At 36.9% G+C, this 24,411-nt stretch overlaps 1 pseudogene; it reads left to right on the top strand.

Moving 5' to 3' along the window:
* The first annotated feature begins 2,617 nt into the window (after positions 1–2,617).
* Positions 2,618–3,956, top strand: LOC114639454 (annotated as a pseudogene).
* The last annotated feature ends 20,455 nt before the right edge of the window (positions 3,957–24,411 follow it).

Here is a 24,411-nt window from a genome sequence, read left to right as displayed (position 1 = left end):
ATGAGACTGCAAGATGTTGCAACCAGTTTGGAAATTAGTCTGGCGGTTCCTCAGAAAATTAGACCTGAGGATCCAGCTATACCACTCCTAGGCATATACCCAGAAGATGCTCGAACATATAACAAGGACATATGCTCAACTATGTTCATAGCAGCCTTATTTATAATAACCAGGACCTGGAAAGAACCCAGATGTCCTTCAACTGAGGAATGGAATCAAAAAATGTGGTATATTTACACAATGGAGTATTACTCATCTATTAAAAACAATGAATTCGAGAGTTTCCTAAGTAAATGGATGTTACTAGAAATTATCATCCTGAGTGAAGTAAGCCAATCACAAAAGAACACACATGGTATTCACTCACTGATTATTGGATATTAGCCCAGAACCTTGAAATCCCCAAGATTCAACTCACAGGCCACATGAAGCTCATAAAAAAGGAAGACCAAGTGGTGGTGTTTCGGTCCTTCTTAGAAGGAGCAACAAAATACTCAAGGGAGCAAATATGGAGACAAAGTGAGGGACAGAAACTGAAGGAGGGACCGTCTGAAGACCATTCCACCTGAGTATCCATCCCATGTGCAGTCACCAAAGGTAGATGCTGATGTGGAAGTCAGGAAGTGCATGCTGGTAAGAGCCTGATATAGACGTCTCCTCAGAGGTCTGCAAGAGTCTGACATATTGAGAGGCAGATGCTCACAACTAGCCATTGAGCTGATCATGGGGTTCCCAATGGAGGAGTTAGAGTGAAGATCATTGGAGCTGAAAGGGTTTGTGGCCCCATGAGGAGAGCAACAATACCAACCAACCACAGCTCCCAGGGTCTAAACCACCAGCCTGGGAGCACTTAGGGAGGGATACAGGTCTTCAGCTGTATACATAAGAGCAGAGGGCCCTGCTGGGCATAGGTGGAAGAAGAGATCCTTGACCTCATGAATGCTGGATGCCCCAGGGGGTGGGAATTTGAGGGTGGGGAGGTGGGAGTGGGGGGATAGGTAGTGGTTACATCCACAGAGAAGGAGGAGGGGTGAGGGGATAGGGGGTTCCTGGGTGGGTGGGGGGTGGGATAAGGGGACAACATATGAAATGTAAATAAAACATCCAATTAAAAAATAAAGTGGTATAAAAGCAAAAAGGAGGAGGGGGGATGGGATAGGGGGTTTCTAGGGAGGGGAAATGGGGAAAGGGGATGACATCTGAAATGTAAATAAATAAAATATCCAATTAAAAAGTTTTAAATACCGGAAAAAGAAGAAATGACCCAACATTTGTCTTTCTAGTTCCAGGTTATCTCATTTTGAACAACTGTTTCAAACTTCTGCTATTAACCTGTAAATTATGTAATTTTATTTTTTAGCTAAATTGTAGTTTACACTATAAATATGTCATGTTTTATTATCTGTTCATCAGTCCTAGACATAAAGCATTTTTTCATCTCCTGATTCTCTGGATACACTAGCAAAAATCATAAATAAGCAGATATCTCTAGTGTAAGATTGTTGGGAGCCAACTCCTAGCAGAAAGCGGCTATCATCTTTGCAGCCATCTCGAGCCATATACCCTGACAAGAGACTTGTTTTCAACAGCCCACAACAGCTGAGCACACTCTGATAAACATCTTGTTTTTCTCACATATCTTGTTTTGCTGTTTAGTGCTCTCAGCTGCAAGGCACACGTGCTATCCACGGCTGCAAGGCACGTGGAAAAGCATATAAATACCCAGGATTTCAAACAAGACTTGATCAGACGCTCTGTCTTGTTTCCATTCTTCACTTCTCTTTCCTCACTTTCTCTCTTGCTAGACCCTGTTGGCTGACCTGTGAACCGGTGCAGCAGTGTGGGCTGGGAGTTGTGTCACTAGGGGTGGACTTTGAGGTTTAAAATTCTCCTAAGATTTCTAAAACTTTCCCTTTATCTGCATTATGAATGTAGATCAAGGTGTGTTACTTCAGCTGTTGTTAAGCTCCACCAACATGAATTCTGTCTGAATCTATGAATGAAATTAAACTCCTTCTGTTATAACTTACTCCAGTAGAGATATTTTATCATAGCAATAGTGAAATAATTAATACAGATTTAGTACCAGTGAGTGGGATACTGATGTAACAGAGTTTATAAAACTGATTTTAGTAGGAATATGTAAGATTTGCAGATCTTAGCATAGTAGACTTTAAGACAAGTCAATAGTCACTCTGTCATGGAGTTACTAGTAATCATTACTATACATGTCTATAATGTAAAAGAGTGAATGGGTCCAAAAGAAATACAAAACTTCATGTGAAAGTCCTTGATCCATTTGGATTTGAACTTTGTACAAGGAGATAAGAAGAGATCAGGTTAACTCCTGCAGTCGTCATGGTGCTGGGACCCAGGTGCTAGAAGCCCTCCCAGAAAATAAGCAAGGAAATGGTGTGTGTGGTGGTGTCAGAGGAGGGAGAGGTACTCATTGATGCTGCATAGGGATCGGGAGACGACCGACAGACGCCATCTTTAGTTCAGTGCGGCAGCAGCAACAGCAGCAGCGGCACCCGCATCAGCAACAGTAGAGGTAGTAGCAGCTGCTGTGGTGGAGGAGGAGGAGAAGCAGAGGGGATGCTGATACCAAGGCCTGACCATGGAAGAGGAATACGATGTGACTGTGCTGGGGACAGGTCTTATTGAGTGCATCCTGTCTGGTATCATGTCTGTGAATGGAAAGAAGGTATTGCACATGGAACGAAACCCCTACTATGGAGGTGAGAGCTCTTCCATCACACACCTGGAGGAGCTATATATGCTCTTTCAATTGCTGGAAGGGCCCTTTGAATCAATGGGCCAGGGCCGAGACTGGAATGTTGACATGATCCCCCAATGGCCAGCTGGTAAAGATGCTACTATATACAGAAGTGACTCGTTATCTGGATTTCAAGGTGGTAGAGAGCAGCTTTGTATACAAGGAGGGAAAGGTCTACAAAGTGTCATCCGCTAAGACTGAGGCCTTGGCTTCTAATCTGATGGGCATGTTTGAAAAACGACGCTTCCAAAAATTTTTGGTGTTTGTGGCAAACTTTGATAAGAATGACCCCAAAACCTTTGAGGGTGTTGACCCTCAGACCACCAGCATGCGTGATGTCTACCGGAAGTTTGACCTGGGTCAAAATGTCATTGATTTCACTGGCCATGCTTTGGCGCTCTACAGCACTGATGACTACCTGGATCAGCCATGTCTTGAGACTATTAACTGCATCAAGTTGTACATCGAGTCCCTGGCCTGGTATGGCAAGAGCCCATATTTATACCCACTGTATGGTCTGGGTGAGCTGCCCCAGGGCTTTGCCAGATTGAGTGCCATCTATGGGGGAACATACACGGTGAACAAACCAGTGGATGACATCATCATGGAGTATGGCAAGGTGGTGGGTGTAAAATCTGAGGGAGAAGTGGCCCACTTCAAGCAGCTGATCTGTGACCCCAGTTACATCCCAGACCATGTGTAAAAGGGTGGTCAGGTTATTCGAATCATCTTTATCCTCAGCCACCTCATCAAGAATACCAATGATGCCAATTCCTGCCAAATTATTATCCCTCAGAACCAGGTCAACAGGAAGGCAGACATCTATGTGAGCATGATCTCCTATGCACAGAACATGGCCTCACAGGGCAAACACATCACCATTGCCAGCACCACTGTAGAGACTGCAGAACCAGAAAAGGAAGTTGAACCTGCATTGGAACTGTTAGAACCCATTGACCAGAAGTTTGTGGCTATCAGTGATTTATATGAGATATAATCTCATTATGATGATGGTTCAGAGAGTCAGGTGTTCTGTTCCTGTTCTTATGATGCTACCATACACTGTGAGACAAAGTGCAATGACATCAAAGATATCTAAAAACACATGGTTGGTTCTGCCTTCAATTTTGAGAACAAGAAGCACAAACAGAATGATGTTTTTGGAGAAGCTGATCAGTGATTGGCCACTCCCCACCTCCAGCCCCTGTTCCCCTCTCTCCTACTTATGTGTCCTTCTCTAGGGCAGGGGAGATGGTATGGCTGGGTATTCCTGTTTCCAGTATCTTCTGCTTTCCCCACCACATTCCAATCACCCACCTTATTGATTTGATTCACTGATTATATCCTTAACCTTAGTGATGGTTTGGGAGATGGGAGTTGGATAATATCCTCTTTCTTGGTCTGTTCTTGTTCTACAGAAAGAGGACTTTGTGTGTGTGTGTGTATGTGTGTGTGTGTGTGTTTGCACGCGTGCACCTGCCCAATTTTGCTGTTTGGGAAGGAATGGAGGAAAAGCTGACTCTATCCCCACTGCTCTTAGTCCCAAATGTAGTGGCCTTTGGAGATACCTTATCTCCTCCCCCAACTCTTATGTGTTGGAGAGAAGGGATCCTCCCAGCACAGAATTGCATTCCTCCTCCTCCTACTCTTCCTCCTTCTCCTCCTCCTCCTCCTCCTCTTCCTACTCCTACTCCTCCTTCTCCTCCTTATAATGTATTCTAATTTATTAACTTTTCAGTACCTGTCTGAGCCCTCAGCCTTTCTGTGCAGCCTAGGGCTGTACAGTGAGCTATCCTGGCCTCTCCCAGTGCTGGTATAGCCTGAGGTGGGAGAAGGTTTAGGTGTGACCCCCCTCTGGAGGTCGATCTGTTTTGAATCTCTTTTGTGTTGTGTTCACTGAGAAAAAGTAATGTGAGCAAAGCAGAAGGAGGTAGGAAAGTGGATCCAAACCCCAGTGTGCCCTCCCCATGCCTTTTCCTTTAGTGGTGGGAAACCCTTACCTTGAAAGTGAATGTGAACCCTATCCCAACCTCTAGTGTATCTCACAGAAAACAACCTCCCAACAAAACTACTGAAACAAGACCAAACAACAACACAAAAAAGAGATCAATTTGCATTCTTCTCCACATTGACCTCCAGTTAAACCAGCACCATTTGTTGAAAATGCTGTCTTATTTCCACAGGACAGTTTTACCTCCTTTGTGGAAGATAAAGTAACTATATGTGTGTGGGTACACTTTTGGGTCTTCAATTCTATTCCATTGATCTACTTGCTTGTTACTATTCTAATAGCATGTAGATTTTATCACTATTACTCTGGACTACAGCTTGAGGTCAGGGATGGTGATTCCCCAAGAAGTTCTTTTATTGTTGAGAATAGTTTTCTCTATGCTGGGTTTTTTGATATTCCAAATGAATTTGAAAATTGCTCTTTCGAACTCTATGAAGAATTTAGTTGGAATGTTGATGAGGGTTGCATTGAATCTTTAGATCGATTTCGGCAAGATGGCATCTGAATCTAATGGAAGAGAAAGTAGAGAAAATCCTCGAATACATGGGCACAGGGGAAATTTTCCTGAACAGAACACCAATGGCTTATGTGGTAAGATCAAGAATCAACAAATGGGAACTCATAAAATTGCAAAGCTTCTCTAAGGCAAAGGATGCACTGTCAATAGGACAAAATGACAATCAACAGGTTAGAAAAAGGGTTTTACCAATCCAACATACAACAGAGGACTAATACCTAATATAATCAAAGAATTCAAGAAGTTAGACTCCAGAGAACTAAATAACCCTATTAAAAATGGGGAAGAGTGCTAAACAGAGAATTTTCATATGAGGAAATTTGAATGGCCAAGAAACACTTAAAGAAATATTCAACATCCTTAGTCATCAGGAAAAGCAAATAAAAATGACCCTGAGATTAGACCTCACACTAGTCAGAATGACTAAGATCAAAAACTCAGGCAACACCAGATGCTGGCAAGGATGTGGAGAAAAAGGAACACTTCTCCATTGCTGGTGGATTGCAAGCTGGTACAACTACTCTCGAAATCAATCTGGCAGTTCTTCAGAAAATTGGACACAGTCCTAACTGAGGACTCAGCTATACTACTCCTGGGCATATACCCAGAAGATAATCCAATGTGTAATAAGGACACATGGTCTACTATGTTCATAGCAGCCATTTTTATAATAACCAGAAGGTGGGAAGAACCCATATGTCCTTCAACAAATGAATGGATACAGATAATATGGTACATTTACACAATGGAGTAGTATCACTCCAGCTATTTTATTTCATAAACTTTTACATAAAGTCAGCTATTAATAACAATGACTTCATGAAATCCTTAGGCAAATGGATTGAATTAGAAAATATCATCCTGAATGAGGTAACCAAGTCACAAAATAACACACATGATATGTATTCATTGATAAGTGGATATTAGCTCAAAAGCTCAGAATACCCAAGATACAATTCACAGACCACATGAAGCTCAAGAAGAAGGAAGATCAAAGTGTGGATGCTTCAGTGTTTCTTAGAAGGGGGAACAAAATACTCACGGGAGGATATATGGAGATAAAGTGTGAAGCAGAGACTGAAGGAAAGGCATCCAGAGGCTGCCCCACCTGGTGGGAGTGGGTAGGTGGTTTTTAGAGTACCTTTATAGAATCAGGGGGTGGGGGAATAGGATAGGGGGTTTGGGAAGGAAGACTTGGAGAGGGGATAGCATTTGAAATGTAAATAAAGAAAATATCCAATAAAAGAAAAAATAAAATGAAAATAACAAAGAAATACAAAACATAAAGAGAAAAAAAATGTCAAGAAATTTAATTTAATGTTTGAGCTACAGTTTATGCTACAAAGAGACGAGATAAATTAAGGTCTGATCTATGATAGTATAAAGAGAGGGGTATAATCATGGCAAGATCCCACACAGAGAAACCTGTAACTTCTAAAACTAAAATGTGTGAGAAATTTTCTGCTCTGAGAATGCAACAAACATAATAAACTAAACAAACAAACAAATAAGTAAATCTATTAATTAAATAATTAATTGTTGAAATGTTGCTACAACTTGATCCAGGGATGCTGGGGTTGATAATAAGGTGATAGTCAATCTTTATAGTATTATCCATATAGTTCTGTTCTTACTGTCATGAAAGTCACATGAGTACAAAAGTTGTAAAGTCTTCCTCCAATGTTAAGGAGGACCATTGTGGCCACACATGTGGCAGTAAAATCACAGCATGGAGGTCTAGGTTAGCTGTTTCACTAATATGTGAAGGTGAAGGGTGGATTTCATTCAAGGTTCCTAGATGTTAAACATAACAGAGCTGTAGGATACCTACCAAGGAGATCTTCATTAAAAAGGACAGTGAGTATCCAAAGAGAGAGAACTAATTAGTGGTGGAAAGCCAAGCCATTTAACGCTTCTTACATAACTGAGCTATTGGACTTGGCATTTGCCATGCTATATTTTTGTCTTGCTTTATAATCCAGTATTTCCTCACTATTCTTCCATTCCGTCTCTTTGGAATATCCTGTGCTGTTCCTCCATTCCGTCTCTTTGGAATATCCTGTGCTGTGCTTCTACTTGTTGGAAGTATATAATTTGCTTTTTGGTAGTAGAAGATATGATTAAGTTATTGTCTTGGATCTCAGAACAAACTTTGTACCTATAAACGGTGTTGAGACTAAAAGACTATGGGGACTTTTGAAGTTGAAATGAAGGCATTTTGCATTATTATATGAGTACAAATTTATCTGGAGAGAATGACACATATAGAGTAGTCATTCATATATATATATATATATATATATATATATATATATATATATATATATCAGTATTTGGTTCCCACTGGTATAATTGATCAGGGAGGATTAAGAGTCTTGGAGGTTGTTGGAGGAACTAAATCACTAGAGGTGAGTTTAGAGGTTTTGAAAGGCTCCCAGTGCTTGCCCCATCCTAGCCTCACCTTATGATTCCCAGTTGTTTTTGTATCCAAAATCATGTATTCACAACTTCTGAAATCATAAGTAAAATTAAATGGTTTCTTTTATAATTTACATTGTAGTGTTTTGTTACATAAATATAAAAGTTTACAAATATAAATTAAAACACTGGTATAAGTTGAAATATCAAAGTAATTTTAATTTTCACTTATTTTCTTCTTGGATAAGGTTGTTAAAGTATTTAGTTTAGTTCCATGCCCCATTTGAATTGGGTTGGTTTTCTTTATGATTTTTTTCTTTTTTTCTTTCATTTTTCTTTTTGTATTCTAGATATAAATCTTCCATTAGATGTACAGATTCTAAAGATTATTTTCTCTATTTGTTTCTAGATGCCTCTTCAGTTAAATCATGGTATCTTTTACAGTACATAAAACTTATAGTTTCATGCAGTCCAATTTATTGATTATTGGTCTTGATATCTGTAATATTGGAGTACTGTTCAAAATGGATTTTTTTTCTATACCGAGTTTAATCTTATTTCCTAGTTCTCCCACTATCAGATTGAAGGTATCTGTTTGTATCTTGAGACCTTTGGTTCATCTAGAATCATTTGGGTTTTGCAGGTTGAGATAAAAAGAGCAAAATCCAGTTTTTTTTTTTTTTTTTTTTTTTTAGAATGTCACTATGGATCCTAAGGATTCCACGACCAACAAGATTTATTGTCTAATTTTAGCTGAAGTTTCAGCTAGAGACATTTTTTATTCAAGATTTTATTTACTTACATTTGAATTTCTTATACATGTAGTTCTTCAGTTTGATCAGCACCCATTTTGAAGGTGTTGTCTCTTCTTCAGTGTATATTGTTGCCTTCCTGTAAATTTCCAACTCAGGCTTTTTCATATCTGTTATTCTGATGGTTGCTTTGGCAGTGCAGTCCTTTTTTTAATTGCCTCATAGGAAAAAAATAATGATATAGTACCAATTAATTATTTGTTGCTCTAATAAAATACCACAGTCAATGCAACTTATAGAAGAAATAGCTTATTTTGACTTAGTTCCAAAGGAAAAATTAATCAGTAATCATAAGCAATCCAAGTCAGCAGACAACTGTATCAGGAAGCCGAGAGATCACATTTTTATTTGAAAATATAGAGTACAGAAGTGACCTGGATGTAAAGGGAGATATAAGCTCAGATACAGAGATGTATACCTCCACCAAGTCTCCATCTCGGCAAACAGTGTCCCAAACAACAGACCAGTGTTCACTCATGTGAGACTTTGAGGGACATTTATCACTCAAACCACCATGGATGTTTTTATGTATCAGCATGTTACAAGGCACACTGATTAGTTACTTATATTTCTAATCTTTAAAAAATTATCATAAATATTTTCAGGTACAATCATATATACTTTGTTGGGAGCCAACTCCTAGCAGAAAGCGGCTATCATTTTTGCAGCCATCTCCAGCTATAAACTCTGACAAGAGACTTGTTTTCCACAGCTCACAACAGCTGAGCACACTCTGATAAACATCTTTGTTTAGTGCCCCCTGCTGCAAGGCCCACGTGGTATCCACGCTAGAAGGCATGTGGCAAAGTGCCTTCAGCTGCGTTCCCCTGCATTCCTCTGCTGTTTATTTGTTGGGGGTCTCATATCAACTCGTGTATAATGCCTGGTTAGTAGCTCAATATCCGAGCAATTGTAGGGGTCCAGATTAGTAGAGAGTGCTGATCCTCCTACAGTGTCGCACTCTTTAGCTTCTTTCAGCTTTTCCCGAATTCAGTCACAAGGGCCATCAGCTTCTGTGTATTGGTTGGGTATAAATCTCTGCATCTGACTCTTTTGGCTGCTTGATGGACCTTTTGGAGGGCAGTCATGCTAGGATCCTGTCTATAAGCACACTATAGCACCAGTAATAGTGTCAGACCTTGGGACCTCTCCTTGAGCTGGATCCCAAATTGGGCCTGACACTGGACCTGCTTTCCCCCAGGCTCTTCTCTCTTTTTGACCCTGCGGTTCTTTCAGACTGGAACCATTCTGGGTCAGAGTTTTTGACTGTGGGATGGCAACTGCATCCCTCCAATTGATGCCAAGTCTTTCTACTGGAGGTAGACTCAGCAAGTTCCCTCTCCCCACTCTAGGGCATTTCATCTAAGGTCCCTTCCCTTGAGTCCTGAGAATCTCTTACTTCCCAAGTCTCTGGTACATCCTAGAGGGTCTCCCCAATTCCTACCTCCTGAGGTTGCCTGTTTCCATTCTTTCTGCTGTCCCTGTTCACCCCAATACCTGATCATGTTCCCCTTTTTTCCTTCCTGTACCTTTTCACATCCAGGTCCCTCCATCTCCCCTCTCCTGTTATTGCTTTCTTCTCCCTCTTAAATGGGATTTAGGCATCATCACTTGGACACTTCAGCTTGTTGACCTTCTTGAGTTCTGTGGGTTGTTTCCTGGGTATTCTGTACGTTTTTGGCTAATATCCATTCGTTAGTGAGCACATACCATGCATGTCCTTTTGGGTTTGAGTTACCTCATTGAGGATGTTATTTTCTAGTTCCATCCATTTGCCTGTAAAACTCAATAACGTGTAGATGTTCTGAAAAGTCCTCAGTAATATCATATGCTTAAGGAACATTTGAGAGGAGCAGCAAAAATGAGCATATTAAGCATAAAATCATACCTTAGTTTGACATTAAATAATTATATCTAGCACATTATATTGAATTTATCTTTAATTTTTTACAGCCCAGTCATTATCTCCCTCTCATTCTATCCTCCAACAGTTCCTCATCCTATTGCTTCTCCCTGGTGCCCAAGAGGATGTTCCCACACCCACATCAAGACTCTATATTTCCTGGGGCCTCAAGTTTCTCAAGGATTAGGTACATCTTCTCTCATCAAGGCCAGACCTGACAGTCCTCTGCTGTATATGTATCAATGGCCTCAAAACCATCTAGTGTATGCTGCCTGTCTGGTGGCTCTGTGTCTGAGAGATTTCAGGAATCTGGATTAGTTGAGACTGCTGGTGTTCCTATGGTGTTGTCCTGTTCCTTGGCTTCTCCCAGCCTGTCCCTAATTCAACCACAGGGGTCCTCAGCTACTGTCCATTGATTGGGCATAAATATCTGCCTCTGTCTCAGTCAGCTCCTTGTTTGGCCTCTTGCTTGGCAGCCATGCTGGGCTCCTGATTGTAAGTACATTATAACGTTAGTAATAATGTCAGGCCTTAATATAAAAATGTTACATTGTTTATCAAAATTTGAATTTAAATTAGCTTTTACTTTCTATTCACATTAAGTACAGGTTAATGTGACATGCTATTTTTCTGAGATTCAAATAAGCATTGGTGTATGATATCATGCTGAAAAAAATCATGCTAAGTCCTGATTACTTCATAAAGACTCAATTCTAGTAGTTAGGCAATTAGAAATTATGCATTACATAAAATACTCTCTTCTTTCTACACCTTATAATTCTCCAGTGTGTATTCTTTCCTGTTTAAATGGTAAGCATGCTGAATGCTTCTCAGACCACTCTCCTTTGTTTTATTCCAGCAAAATTAGTGGGGGTGAGGGTGGTAGTGGTGGTGGGGGTGGGGGTGTGTGCATGTGTCCATGTGTACATGTATACAACATTTACTTCCACAGAAAATAGGTGTGCATTGTAATATATGTTTATGAACGAAAATATATTTACTTTTCTCATGTGTCCATTATTTAGGTCCCATCCACTTGTTACCATCAGTTCATTAGCTAGGCTGTGAAGTGAAATACTACGCTTAATATTTTGCCTTAGTGAATCCCAGTAATAGTCTCCCAGAAGACCCATCCGTCAGAAAGAATGAGAATCAAAACTGATGTTCTTGCTACTCGTCACTCATTGTGAAAAGGAAGCAAAGAGCAATCCCTGTAGCACATTCATCAGTACTGTGATCAAGCCAATTAATGTGCACACTCTCTGGAACTTGCCTTTTATCTGCAATCCTGAAGTAGTCTTTATTTTGTTTGAATTGCTTTAACATTCTTTTTCCATGCCCACTGTATTGTTGTTTGCTGCTGTTACCAGCATCAGATTAAACAAAATCAACTGGAGATGTTGAGTGGACACTTGCTCTGTGTACCTCTGTGACATGATTTGCAACCTGTTTTTCTACTCTTTAGGCATAGCCTGAGGTGGAAGGGGAATTTGATGTTGTTCTGAACCACATTACTTTTGTGAGAGGAATCAAAGGGACATATAAAAATTTCAATCGAACAACACTCTCTATTTGGGAATTACTTTCATCTCATTCAAACAACTTCCCATTGGTATAAAGGCTTTTGATATCTGAATGGCAAAGCTTGCATTACAAAGAATATGTGTTTATTATAGGTTTGATTTCTGCGGTGATGTCCTGTGTATTTCATTTTTATTGTATGCATTTCCACTAGTCTTTTTCTCATCTCAGTTTTCTCATTCTGGTTATTCAGACCATGGGACAATCAGGTTTAGTCAGTGTTACTTCTTAAAGCCTCATTCTCTTGTATCACTTCAGAATTTTCAATTACTATACAATATTACACTATCTAGTCATTTCCTTTTAACTCTTTCTGTGAGAGCTATACATCCCTTTTTATAACAATAAAATGGAAAAGTCATAAATATGAATAGATAATAAATTAAATCAGATTAAAAATTAAATTGGGGATTTTTAAGTCTACTTTCTAATTCCACAGTAATCTTTCCTCTTAGAAAAAAATTTAAAGGTTGTCTTTGAGACTAAATGTCAAATCCTTTTCTTGGCTTCCAGCTTTTCAGTACTTGATCCAAAATTATGAAATTGGGTAATACATCATTTATTTTATTATTTTTTCAACTATTCATGCTAGTGAATATAATTGTATTTATACTTTGGTAATGGTTAAGACAATCTAAATATAATCATATTTCTGTTGCTATAATGATATGTCAAAAATCTTTCAAATTATCCTTCCAGTAGAAACAATGTAATAGAAAAATACAATTATATAATTTAAATGGTAAAAATTGAAATGTAGTAATTATACTTTTAAAAGTTTAGAATATAACATTTACAAATCAACAATGCTATGTCCGTCCAACTTTTAGTAATCATTACCATATTTGATGATTACTCAATGAACTCATATATTTAATTGACCTCCAGTTATTTTACTTAGCAACAACATGAAAAATAAATAATCTTTTAACAAGATATTGATATTCTGAAGAGACCTAGTCATTCATAATGAAAGCATGAAAATTGATTTTCTAACATATTTATTGTGCTCTGAAAATTCTGTTGGATTTATGATGGATTTTTCCTATAGTCATATGACAATAATTTAGATATTGCAGTTTTACAAATATTAGTGAACACTCATCTATGTATATAGTTTTGAATAATTTATTTATATGCACAAATAAATGGAATATATTTATAATAATTTAATTTAACATGGCAAATACATTTTTAGAACTGTAGATATAACTAACAGGCTACTAAGAAATGTTTCAGTTAATGAAGTATTGTACTGGACATTCTACTGCTCCGGTCCGAGGGTCAGGGTCTAGCAAGAGAGAGAGTAGGGATGGAGGGGCAAGAGACACGAAAAATGGAGACAAGACAGAGTCGGATCAAGTCTCCCTCTTTATTGAAAGGAAACCCTGGGTATTTATACACTTTTCCACAAAGATGTACCTAACCATTGTGAGACTTAGGGGCCCAGGGAGTGGGGAGATCTGGTAGGATAGGGATAGGGAGTTGGAGACATCCTCTTGGAGACAAGGTACTAGGAATAGGTATGGGATATGGAACAGTTGGTGGGTAGACCAGGTGGGGAATAAAATCTGGAGTGTAAAATTAAGGAAATGAGAGAGAGAAAGAGAGATAGAAGAGATAGAGAGAGAGGAAGAAAGAAAGAAAGAAAGAGAGAGAGAGAGAGAGAGAGAGAGAGAGAGAAAGAAAGAAAGAGAGAGAGAGAGAGGGAGGGAGGGAGAGAAGGAGGGAGAAGGGAGAGAGAGAGAGAGAAAGACAGAGACAGAAAGAAAGAGAGAGAGAGAGAGAGAGAGAGAGAGAGAGAGAGAGAGAGAGAGAGAGAGAGAGGGAGAGAGGTTTCTGACAGTGGAAAGACATTTTCCATGAGCCTTTGTTTCAGATAAATTGATTTTATTTCTAAAATTCTCCAGATATTCACATCTCAAACTCTCCTTTTTCTCGATGTATTTGGAAAGCTTTCCATGAGCTCTTTTCATGTTCTAGATTGAACATCTCCTCCACATAGACATGATCATGAAACATAAAATTGCCTTTTTCTGTCATCTCTTGAGCTACAATGCAGTTTTCTCATAGCGTTCATTGCTAACTGAAATTATGTCACCCATCCGTTTATTTGTTGATTTTTCTTTTTTTACCTAAAAGCAAGCTGTCCGGAAGCCCAGGCTGAAAACATACACGCGTTTCTACAGAATTACTTAGTGCGTATGGACCCTAGGGTTCAGGTTTTATAATTATGCACTTAACGTTATCAAGGTACTTTTTATCTTTTTCAAACTTACCTTTGTGTAATTGTGCTCTTGAGAGCTGTTCAGTGAATAGACTTACCCTTCATGAAATCCACGAAGTAGCTCTTGGTAAGGTGGAAGTAATTCCATATTGCAGGTATTTTGTATTGTAATCTATCACAACTGAAAAAAATAGGGAAAATATTATCTAAATTAACTTCCTCTTTTTATAAATTAAGCCTTTAAAAACTGAGTGGTCATGCATTTTAGTTTGTTAAAGATACTATTTGTTCATTTTTAAAATTCACCTTGTTTGTAGAAAATTATTTTATAGTAAAACTGCCTTAACATAGAAATGAATTATATTCCCATATGTACACAAGTTGCTATGTAAATATAAATATGTTAGAACATATATTCTGCCAAAAGACACTAGATTGCAAGTCACAAGTTATTGTTTTTTGCTGAGAAAAAATGTGTTTATTTTCAAATGAAAATGTATATTTTTATTACACAAGATCATGTGCACAGTTTGCAGCTACCATCCTGGCATCACTGTATGGCAGCTCCATAAGTTTCAGCATCTGAACATGTATGTAGTTCTCATACATTGTTTAGAAAATGAATACAATTTTCTTTATTTATAAGTAAATACCTAATAAAAAATAAGACAGTCCAAGCATAAAAACATTTCAAATGAATATTTTTAAAATGCCAAAATTCATTGTCCTAGAATAGAGTTTTATGGTTTGTATTGCTAAAGAAAATACTACCAATTAAGCCATGAACTTATATTGATTACAAGATACAACACATATTTGAAGATGTAGAAAAGTCAATAAATAAATTTCTGAAATAACGAAAATGTAAAATACATTATAATGTTGAGGCCTTCGTAGTAAAAGGAAAGTTAAAGGGTTATGGACTACTGGGGTATTTACTCTCTGTAAACGTCCTGTATTTATTTGATGTGTTCCAAATATATGTGAGTGTATTACAATACTTCCGAAGTCATCTTAACCTATTTTGTAAAATTTTGATTTAGCATATTCAGACACTATACAGTATATCTTCTGTTTGCCACTTCTTCATATTATTTGCTCATAGTTTCTGAATATTACAGTTTGTGATTTTGAATTTTGTAGCAGGCTGTCATGACAAATTTTCTTCTGCTTCTCATCTCACTCATCCATAGTGGGTGTAAACGTTGTAAGACTCTTACACAGTGAGGATGTCCATTAATATATATTTTGATAATCTCTTTTCTATACCTATATAAATGATTTTATGAGTGCTTATTGGTGGAAGTTATTTTTATAATTGTGTTTTCACAGATGATATAGTTGACAATATTACCTGAAATCAAATTTGAGCTAAATTTATCTATGAAGTAAAATGCATTATTATCTCTATAAAAAATGTTTAAGCAGTTCTTGACAGTTGTGAGCAGTATCTTTTCTTTGTCTTCTGATCATATTAGCAACATTCTGATCTGAGGACTCTCCTCTGTTCATGGAATTAAACAGTATATGTATTTCTATTAAACTGCCTTCAGGTCAGATTTTCTGAACTTATATGTTTCATTTTCAAAAGAGCTTATTTTCTTTTTAGGAACAAGAATAATAATGAAGGATATATTATCCTAACATTCTCATTTATGCTACCTTATATTTAAAAAGATTCATTTTTTATTTTTAAATCACATTTATATTCAGATATTTTTAGTGGGTTTATGTGCATGTGGGTGTAAATATCTGAAGACCCCAGAAGAGGCTATCCAATTTGGATAATGAAAACCAATCTTCTTTAGAAGTTCATGCTGTTTAACATTGATTTATTTCTCTACAGTGATTAACATTACATTTAACTTGCTACAAGCAAACAATGAAATTCTTTGGGATCGTTATAACTTATTTTATCTTAAATAAAACAAAATATAAAATATCATGGTGGTGAAATGTATATATACTTATGAACAATAAGTAAATATAACACACATAAATACATTTATTGATACATATGTGTATATATGAGTAAATATAAGTAACATAATATTCTACTAAAGCATATTTTATGTTATGTCTAAAAGATGTTTAACTTGTGTCTCACATGTGTTTCTATGACTGTTTTGCTTACCTCATATTGCATCAAAATATAAGACACACTGTATGTTTGTTCTTAGGCCACATGTTTGAAACTACTCTGATCAAGAGTTTAGCTCTGTATTTATCCATCATAAATGATGAACTATTATTTGCTTTTGGTTTAGTATGAATGAGTTCAAAGCACTTAATCAATTTCAGTGTCTATTTCTTGTTTTATCACATTATTCTTCAAGGGACTAAATGATAGCTCCCTGAGAAATGAAAACCCTTCATAGGAGCAGAAAAAAAAAAGTACCTGTAGACAGAAAGCTTAGTGGGCCACTCAAATAAAAGCCAACTATGGAAATTCAGTATGTCAATCAATTTTGGAAGTTAAAACTCTAGTCCAGTTCTCAGATGAGCTACAAAGCATAGACTTCAAGTAAAAGCATTAGTGGAAACTCAGTCAGATTTTTATGAGTGTAAAGGAATCATTCAAAGGTAATAACTTAATTTTCTAATTAGACAGAGATAAACTAAAATTTAGATAATTGAAATATCACTTTCTACTTCAGGGCAAATAGCTTAATTATCCTGAAATTAAAGTAAAATTAATAAACATATTGTTTGTCTCTAATGTGTCTCCATATTTTTAAGTAAGAAAATGATAGATAATAGAAACAGAAACATTAATTCACAGTGTCAGTTCACTGATGCTAGAAATACATTGCTTCAGATTTAATTACACTGATTGATTGTGACTTGACAAAATTATTTTAAGCTTGTAAGAGTTATTTAAAAGCATTCCATCTACTTTGTTAATATATGTAAGAGAACATAAAATGAAATAATAGTTTTACAAATCAGTTTTAAAAATAAATAATCAGCTTTTCTCTCAAAATAGAAGTCAATAGTCTGAGCTTTAGTGCGTAGAATTGCTTCATAGAAAATTTTCTTTCAGTATCTACTGATACTGGTTAGTAGTAGACATGGTGATTGGAAAAAAACAAATCAGAGCTATTAATATATATTATAGTTGACATGAATTTAATCACACAAAAATAAGTACAATGAAATACTGAACATCGTAATCTGCAAAGAAAACTGGAGCTAGATAAAAGAAATACAAGGCACAAGCAGAACAAAACAATCAAACATGGCTAAAAGTAAAGTTACTTTCCATAATTTATTTTAGTATAATTGGGAATATTCTAGAATTTACTTAAGGTATGAATTTGTAGAATTTCCTTTAAGTGTTATGATATCTTTAGCCTCAGTATTGTGTTTTCACTAACAGTGGCTGACATTGATTCCATCTCATAGAGTGGGTTGATCTAAAAATATTTTGCCATTATTATACCAGTATATCTTAAAGGAAAAACACTTTTGTAGGTCACAGGTTACACAGATGGGTGAGATTGATGGTTACTTTTCTATTATGATCATATACAGTATTTTCCAGGACTGTGGTTGCTAGTCAGTAGGAGGGGAAGATTCTAGTTGGGTCCAGCTTGACTTCTCGGTGACATGATGTCTCAATAAAATCAGGAGATGTCTGACAGAGGGTTAGTATCTAGAATATATAAAGAACTCAAACAAATCATTACCGTGATTTCAAATAATCCAAATTACAAAAGGAATACAGAAGCAATGAGTTCTCAAACTATGAGATCCAAATGGCTGAGAAATAGTTTTAAAATGGTCAACAACATTAGTCATCATTGAAATGCAAATTGGTTGTAGATTAGTATACTCAGACCAAAATCTCCCATCCCTGCCTCCATTATCCTATTTCCAATTTGTCTTTTACAGCATCATGTGTGGTTTTTCGGATGGGCCAATGATACTTATTATAATGTCTTCAGGGTTACTGAATGTTTTAGATGATAGGGTTTTTCTTCTTATTTTTGTTATATACTCTATTGCATGCATATGTAGTCACCATATTTTGTTCATCCACCTGTTTTTCTTTGTGCAGGCCTTGGATTGTTTTGGTGTTGCTTGTTTGTGAAAATTCTACAATTAAAAAAAAAATCAGAACTGCATCTTCCAGAGATACTGACCTGCTCCATCTCCCTTGTACGTGTGCTCAGAAATAGGAGGTCTCTACCATGCGAATTTAATTACTTGAGGCATCTCACATTGTTTGTCGTATCAAGTTGGCATTTAAGGGTGGTATTCTTTCCACATTCTCTAGAATGCTTCTGATATTTTGCCCCTTAGGTAAAAGCTGTTCACATATATGTGAGGGGACCGTTTATTTTAGGTCAGACTTCCATTTCCATGATGAATGGTGCTGAGCACTGTTTCATACACCTGTTTATGATATACATGTTCTATATGGAAAAGTGACAACTAAATATTTTTTCTCAATTTAACATAGACTACCTGCATTTTGCTACTGAAATGTGTAATTTACTTCTAAATTTTGTATATTCACACCTTACCACATATGCCCTTTATAAATATTTTTGATCTATAGGAGTATTTTTTGATTTTTTAAAAATTAATTTATAATTTTATATATTAAAATATCTTTCATTTATATTTTGTTTCATGTGCACCTGTCTTTAAATAAAAACCATTTAAAATTGATGTTTAGGATTTTTGCTTGTGTACTTCTGTAGAAACTTTTATAATAGTTTACCGATGTTAAACTAGGCATTTACATAAATTTTTACAACATACTTGGTCTAATAATATATTAAATATGTAATATAATAAATATATTAAATAAATGATATAATAAATATATAATTTATAATAATTATAATAATATTATAATATAATTAATTATAATAAATATATAATTTAGGGTGTCATAAGATATAAATACATATATACTTCCTTATTTCTAGTATGTCTATTTTGTTCTATAACTCTAGTTATCTTTGTTCATTCCACTAACATTTAGTTGTGATTATTAGTATTCTGTAATGCGGTTTGAAAAACTGTAATACAGTCTGCCAATCCTAGGAATCTCAGCTAGGGTTACCTCCATGGATTTCCAGGAGCCTCTCTCATCCGAGGTCTCTGGCATGCCCTAAGATTCCTTCCTCCTCTAACAATTAATTTAATAGCGCTCACTTCTTTTCAGCTTTTTGAAGTTGATTTCACATGATGAATTTAATTTTGGAAGTATCAATAGAATTCACCAGGGAAGCCATCTGGTCGGTCCAGTGTTTTACTTTGTTGGGAGATTTTTGGTTTTTAATTTAATCTCTTTGCTTGTTATTTTTCAGATGTTCATTTTTTCATGATTTGATCTTGCTTGTATATATCTATGAAATTACCTGTTTGTTTTATTAATCCAATGGGTTTCAGAAAAAGAAAGATTTCAAAGCATCCATGTAATTACAAGTAGAGAAGAAAAAATGCCACTAAATGAAAACTATAAACAATGTTTACATGAAAGCTAATATAAAAAATACATGTCAATTTATGCTTTATCTTTAAAGAATTTATCTTTCCAAATTGACAATATAAAGTTGATATTGGGAAATAATATGCAGTACAGCTCAGGCAACCACAGGATGTTTAAAGAAATCCCTCAGAAAGAAGCAAAGAGCTTGAATCTCACTTAGAGGGGAGATAAAATATTCATAAGAGGCAGGTGGAGGGAGGGAAATGGGTGGGAAACCAGATAGGAAGGGGAATGACAGGGACAGGATCAGATCTGGAGAGGGATAGGATGGATGGCCATGTCGCCACAAGAATGGATGGAAAGGAAAAGGGGAGGGGGGATGGGAAAGGATTGTGGCAGGGGATTCCCCTAGAGTGTGGCAGTGAGGGGGGAAGTAATGTGAATCAATTTTAAAAAAAGGGAAATATTAAAATTTGAAAATGAAGGAAACAATGCAAAATGATAATAAAACATCTAGATCTGTATAAAGAAATAAAGAACGTTTAAAATAGCATCTCTAGAACTCCCACACACAATACCGTTACTTAAACTGTTACTTAAGTGAGAAGCCAATATAATGAAGAAAATAAGGAAATGAATATATCCTTGTACAGTTATTTTCACACAGAGTGAACCGAATGTCATTTTAAGTAGACAAGGAAAATTTCAAGATAAATATCATGCACTTAGTATAATCACTCTATAATAAAACAGTAGCTCTAACAAAGACTTAGAACTAGCACATAGCCATGTAATTATCTGAACACACTTGTCCGCTGTTGACTTCCAAAGTAAACAAATGTCAGTCAAATTATTCCAGGGCCATTATATTTGAATTAACAAATGACCTTAATATACATGTGTAAATTCTAAGTCTCTCTAACAGTTAAAACAGTAAGAAAGGAAAACAACACTGGGACACAAATGTCTGATGTGTAAATGTAGTCAAAACTCTTGTGATTCTTTTCCATACAAATACACAAATTATGCCTGAAATGAACATAACACAAATAAATCAAACAAAACGATCTGAATTTAAATGGGACTTCAAAAGTCTTTCAACATAGAAAGTATAGATTTCTTTTTTAATTTGATTAAAAATATTCTATACTCTATCTTGATCATGTTCCCCAATGTTTCCTATATTCTGTCCCAATTGTATGTCCACTCAACTTCATGTTTTATTCTTTCACCCTAATCATTCCCCATCAACAAAAAGAACATAAAATCAACATAACAAACAACAAAATAACAAACAAAAGTCAGGTCAGGTACACTAAGGAAAAAACCAAATTCTAAATAATTAAATGCTTACATACATAAATAAATAGTAAGTAATCTGCCAGGACAAAACAGAAATCTGACAAGAAAATGGAATTTATTTTACAATAGCCAAGGACCCCTAGGCATGTGGTCTACAGTTGATGTATACATTGACACTCCTTTGGAAAAAAATTGCTATTACCTTTCACAGCAGGTGTCAGTTGCAAATTCGTTTTTGAGTAAGGATGAAACTTTCTGTTCGTCTCCATTTCTCAATAGTGATATGTTTTTCTTTCTTTTCTTGTTTGAACATGTGCTAGTCTTGTACATGCTGTCCCAGTCCCTGTTGAATTCATACGTGTTTCAGCCCAATTATATCTGAAAAATGATGTTTTTTGGAGTCATTCACTATTTCTCCCTCTTAAAAGCTTTCTGCCTCATTTTCTTCATAGACTCTTGAGTCTTTAGGGAAGGAGGAGTTGATAAAGACATCCCATTTATAGATGAGGTCTCAAAAGTCTCTCACTGTCTTAGCCCACTTTCATACTGTTTCAATAATTATCATTTTTTTACAGCAAAAAAAAAAACCAACTATGGTTATGGGTGAGTTCTGCTCTACTCTATGGGTACAGAAATATGCCATTGAGGCTCATTTTACTGATCTATTTCTTTAGAAGAATAACATAATAGGCGTTCTGAAATTTATATATTATACATATACATATATAATATATATCTTTCATACATATCATATCATATATATATATATATATATATATATATATATGCACGATTACTCAAACACTTGTCTGTAAACAGCACAACAAAAGATGCTTAAACTGTTAATTCTGTAGCTAACATAAAGCCAAATGAGGATGTCTATATACTTGGTATGTCTACAAAGTATGACCAAGCTTACAAATTTTGTGAGACATGGTTCCTATGTCTACCCATCACTACCATCACCCTCTGTTACCTGCCAAAGCCCAGGGGAAGACTGTGTACAATTTCATAGCTCTGCCTATTATAGGAGCCTGGGTAAATGTGAAGGGAGAGTGGAAGCTGTAAGGCACAGGATTTTTGTTTTAAGAATAGAGGGACCTGGTTTCATCACCTACAGCATGGCTAGACCACAGCTCATTCAATATTTCAAAAGTGCCTACCTCCATATTAGTGATTAAAATTCCTTGGCAAGTCTATTAACTCAGAGTTGGGGAAGTCAATTTTTTATAACACTATAATGACTTCACATGTTAGACAAAAGAAAGTTTTACTTTGCTTTCATTCTTAAAAATTTCAAACACCTTTGTATTGATATATAATTTTTATATGTTCACTTCCTAAATTGTGGTAGATCTTCTTGGTGAATTTTTTTGTTAAATTTAATACATTTTTATTTTTATTCATTTAATATTTGGAGTACTTTTTTTCTTATTCACTATATATCTAGCTCACTGACACTCTCCCAGTCATGTGTCCCACAATCTTTCTCCCATCCCTCCTCACCTGCTCCTCTGAACCTGTGGGGGCCCTGTTTATCCCCACCTTTGTACATCAATCTCTGTGAGGCTAGGCAAAGCCTCCCCTACTGAGGCTAGACAAGGTAGCATGGCTAGAAGACATCCCACATATAGGCAACAAATTTTAGGATAGCCCTTTCTCCAGTTGTTAGGACCCAACATGAACACATATCTGCTACATATGTGCAGGAAAACATAGGTCGAGGCCATGTATGTTCTTTAGTTGGTGATTCAGTCTCTGAGAGTTCCAAGGGTAGAGGTTAGTTGGCTCAGTTGATCTTCCTGTGGAGTTCTCTTAGGGGTTGCAATGTTACTCCTGTTCTCCCGTAAGAGTCCCCAAGCTCCTTCCACTGTTTGGCTATGAGTGTTGGCATCTGTGTGAGTCAGCTGCTAGGTAGAGCTTCTCAGAGTACTAGATTAACTGTGATCACTAGCTAGACTCCTGTCTGCAAAGATAATATGGTATCATTAATAGTCTCAGAGATTGGTGTCTGCCCGTGAGATGGGTCTCAAGTTGGGCAGTTATTGGTTGACCATTCTCTCAGTCTCTCTTGTATCCCCTGTAAACAGATGTCAGTGTCTAGTGTGTTGGGATCCTAAGTGTAGAGCTGCCATAACCTGGACACGGGGGGCACACAGCCACAGCCACAGTCACAGTCAGCCAATGCACACTTTATTCAAAGGTTCAGCATCTTTTATACAGAAAGGAGAATAAAAATTTCCCACAGTTTCTCGTTGCCACCAGGTGCTGTTTACCTAGCAATAGCTTATCTTGGCTTAAAGTAACCTAAACCTCCCTGCAGACTGAGAAATCTGTCTACATTTCAACTCTTTGGTGTGATGTCTAATTAAACTATAAACAAAGTTACTTTCTCGTGAAAAAATGAACATGAGGGTCACTTCCCTAGCTTTGTAGCTTACATCTCAGAACACCAGGAATCTCTGCTTGAGAAAGTATGCTTCCTTGGTCTGAGTCTGCTGAGAATGACAAAGATCCTAAGTTGCCTCGAAGCTAGCAAGCTGGGAGCAGTCTCCTCATGCCATTTGTCTACAGACAGGACAAAATTTAGTGTGAAAATTTTGTGGGTGGGCTGTTATGCATATAGCTTTACTGGGATTCCTGCCTGGCTGGAGGAACAAATGCTAAGGATACCCCCATTGATTCTTGGAGGCCTCCCTTATCCCAGGTCTCTGTCAAGTCCTGAAGATGCCACCCACCTTCACGCCCCTGTCAGTTGCAGATTTATATCCATTCTCATGGCCTTTGGGCTATCTCTCCTGTCCTCCACACCTGATCTCAAACCTCCCCCGTATACCTCCCCTCTCCTCTCCTACCCAGTTCCCTTGTAAATTAAATAATTTTTATCAGCTGTAAGGTATGTCTTAGCAATTACATGAACTATTCTAAACATTTAGAAATAGGTCACTCTAATCCAAGCTGGCACACATGTCTGCAGATATGTATAACTGAAATAATAGAAGATCTGTGTGGTGGTCCTGGAGGCTTTCCACGCTGCGGTTCCCACATACACAAGAAGGTCTAAGGTTCCAGAGGCTGGAGGCTTTGGTGGCGGCAGACCCTAATGATACAGGAAGTCCTTGGTTCCAGAAAGGTTTATTTTCATGGAAGATGGTGGATGGATTTGGATGTACCTCGCTGAAACTCAGGGCAGTCCTGAGTTAAATAGGGAGAGAGAAAGAGTGAGAGTCTGGGGAAGGATCCTTAATTTGCTCTGCCCTCTGGCCTTCATTAGTATGTAAATCCCTAGGGCCTGAGGCCTATAGTCATGCCCTCTACCTGTGTAGGAGGGGCTGTAATGGCCTACGTGACTGAACAATGTAGGTTTATGAAGATGAGACTGCGCTACAGGACTCTGGCTTCTGGGGACATGGCCGAA

Source organism: Grammomys surdaster, unplaced genomic scaffold (genome assembly GCF_004785775.1).
Source record: "Grammomys surdaster isolate TR1022 unplaced genomic scaffold, NIH_TR_1.0 125708, whole genome shotgun sequence".
In the NCBI taxonomy this organism is placed as follows: domain Eukaryota; kingdom Metazoa; phylum Chordata; class Mammalia; order Rodentia; family Muridae; genus Grammomys; species Grammomys surdaster.
The sequence above is the reverse complement of the archived record's forward strand: the minus strand, read 5'-3'. Positions and strand labels throughout refer to the sequence as shown.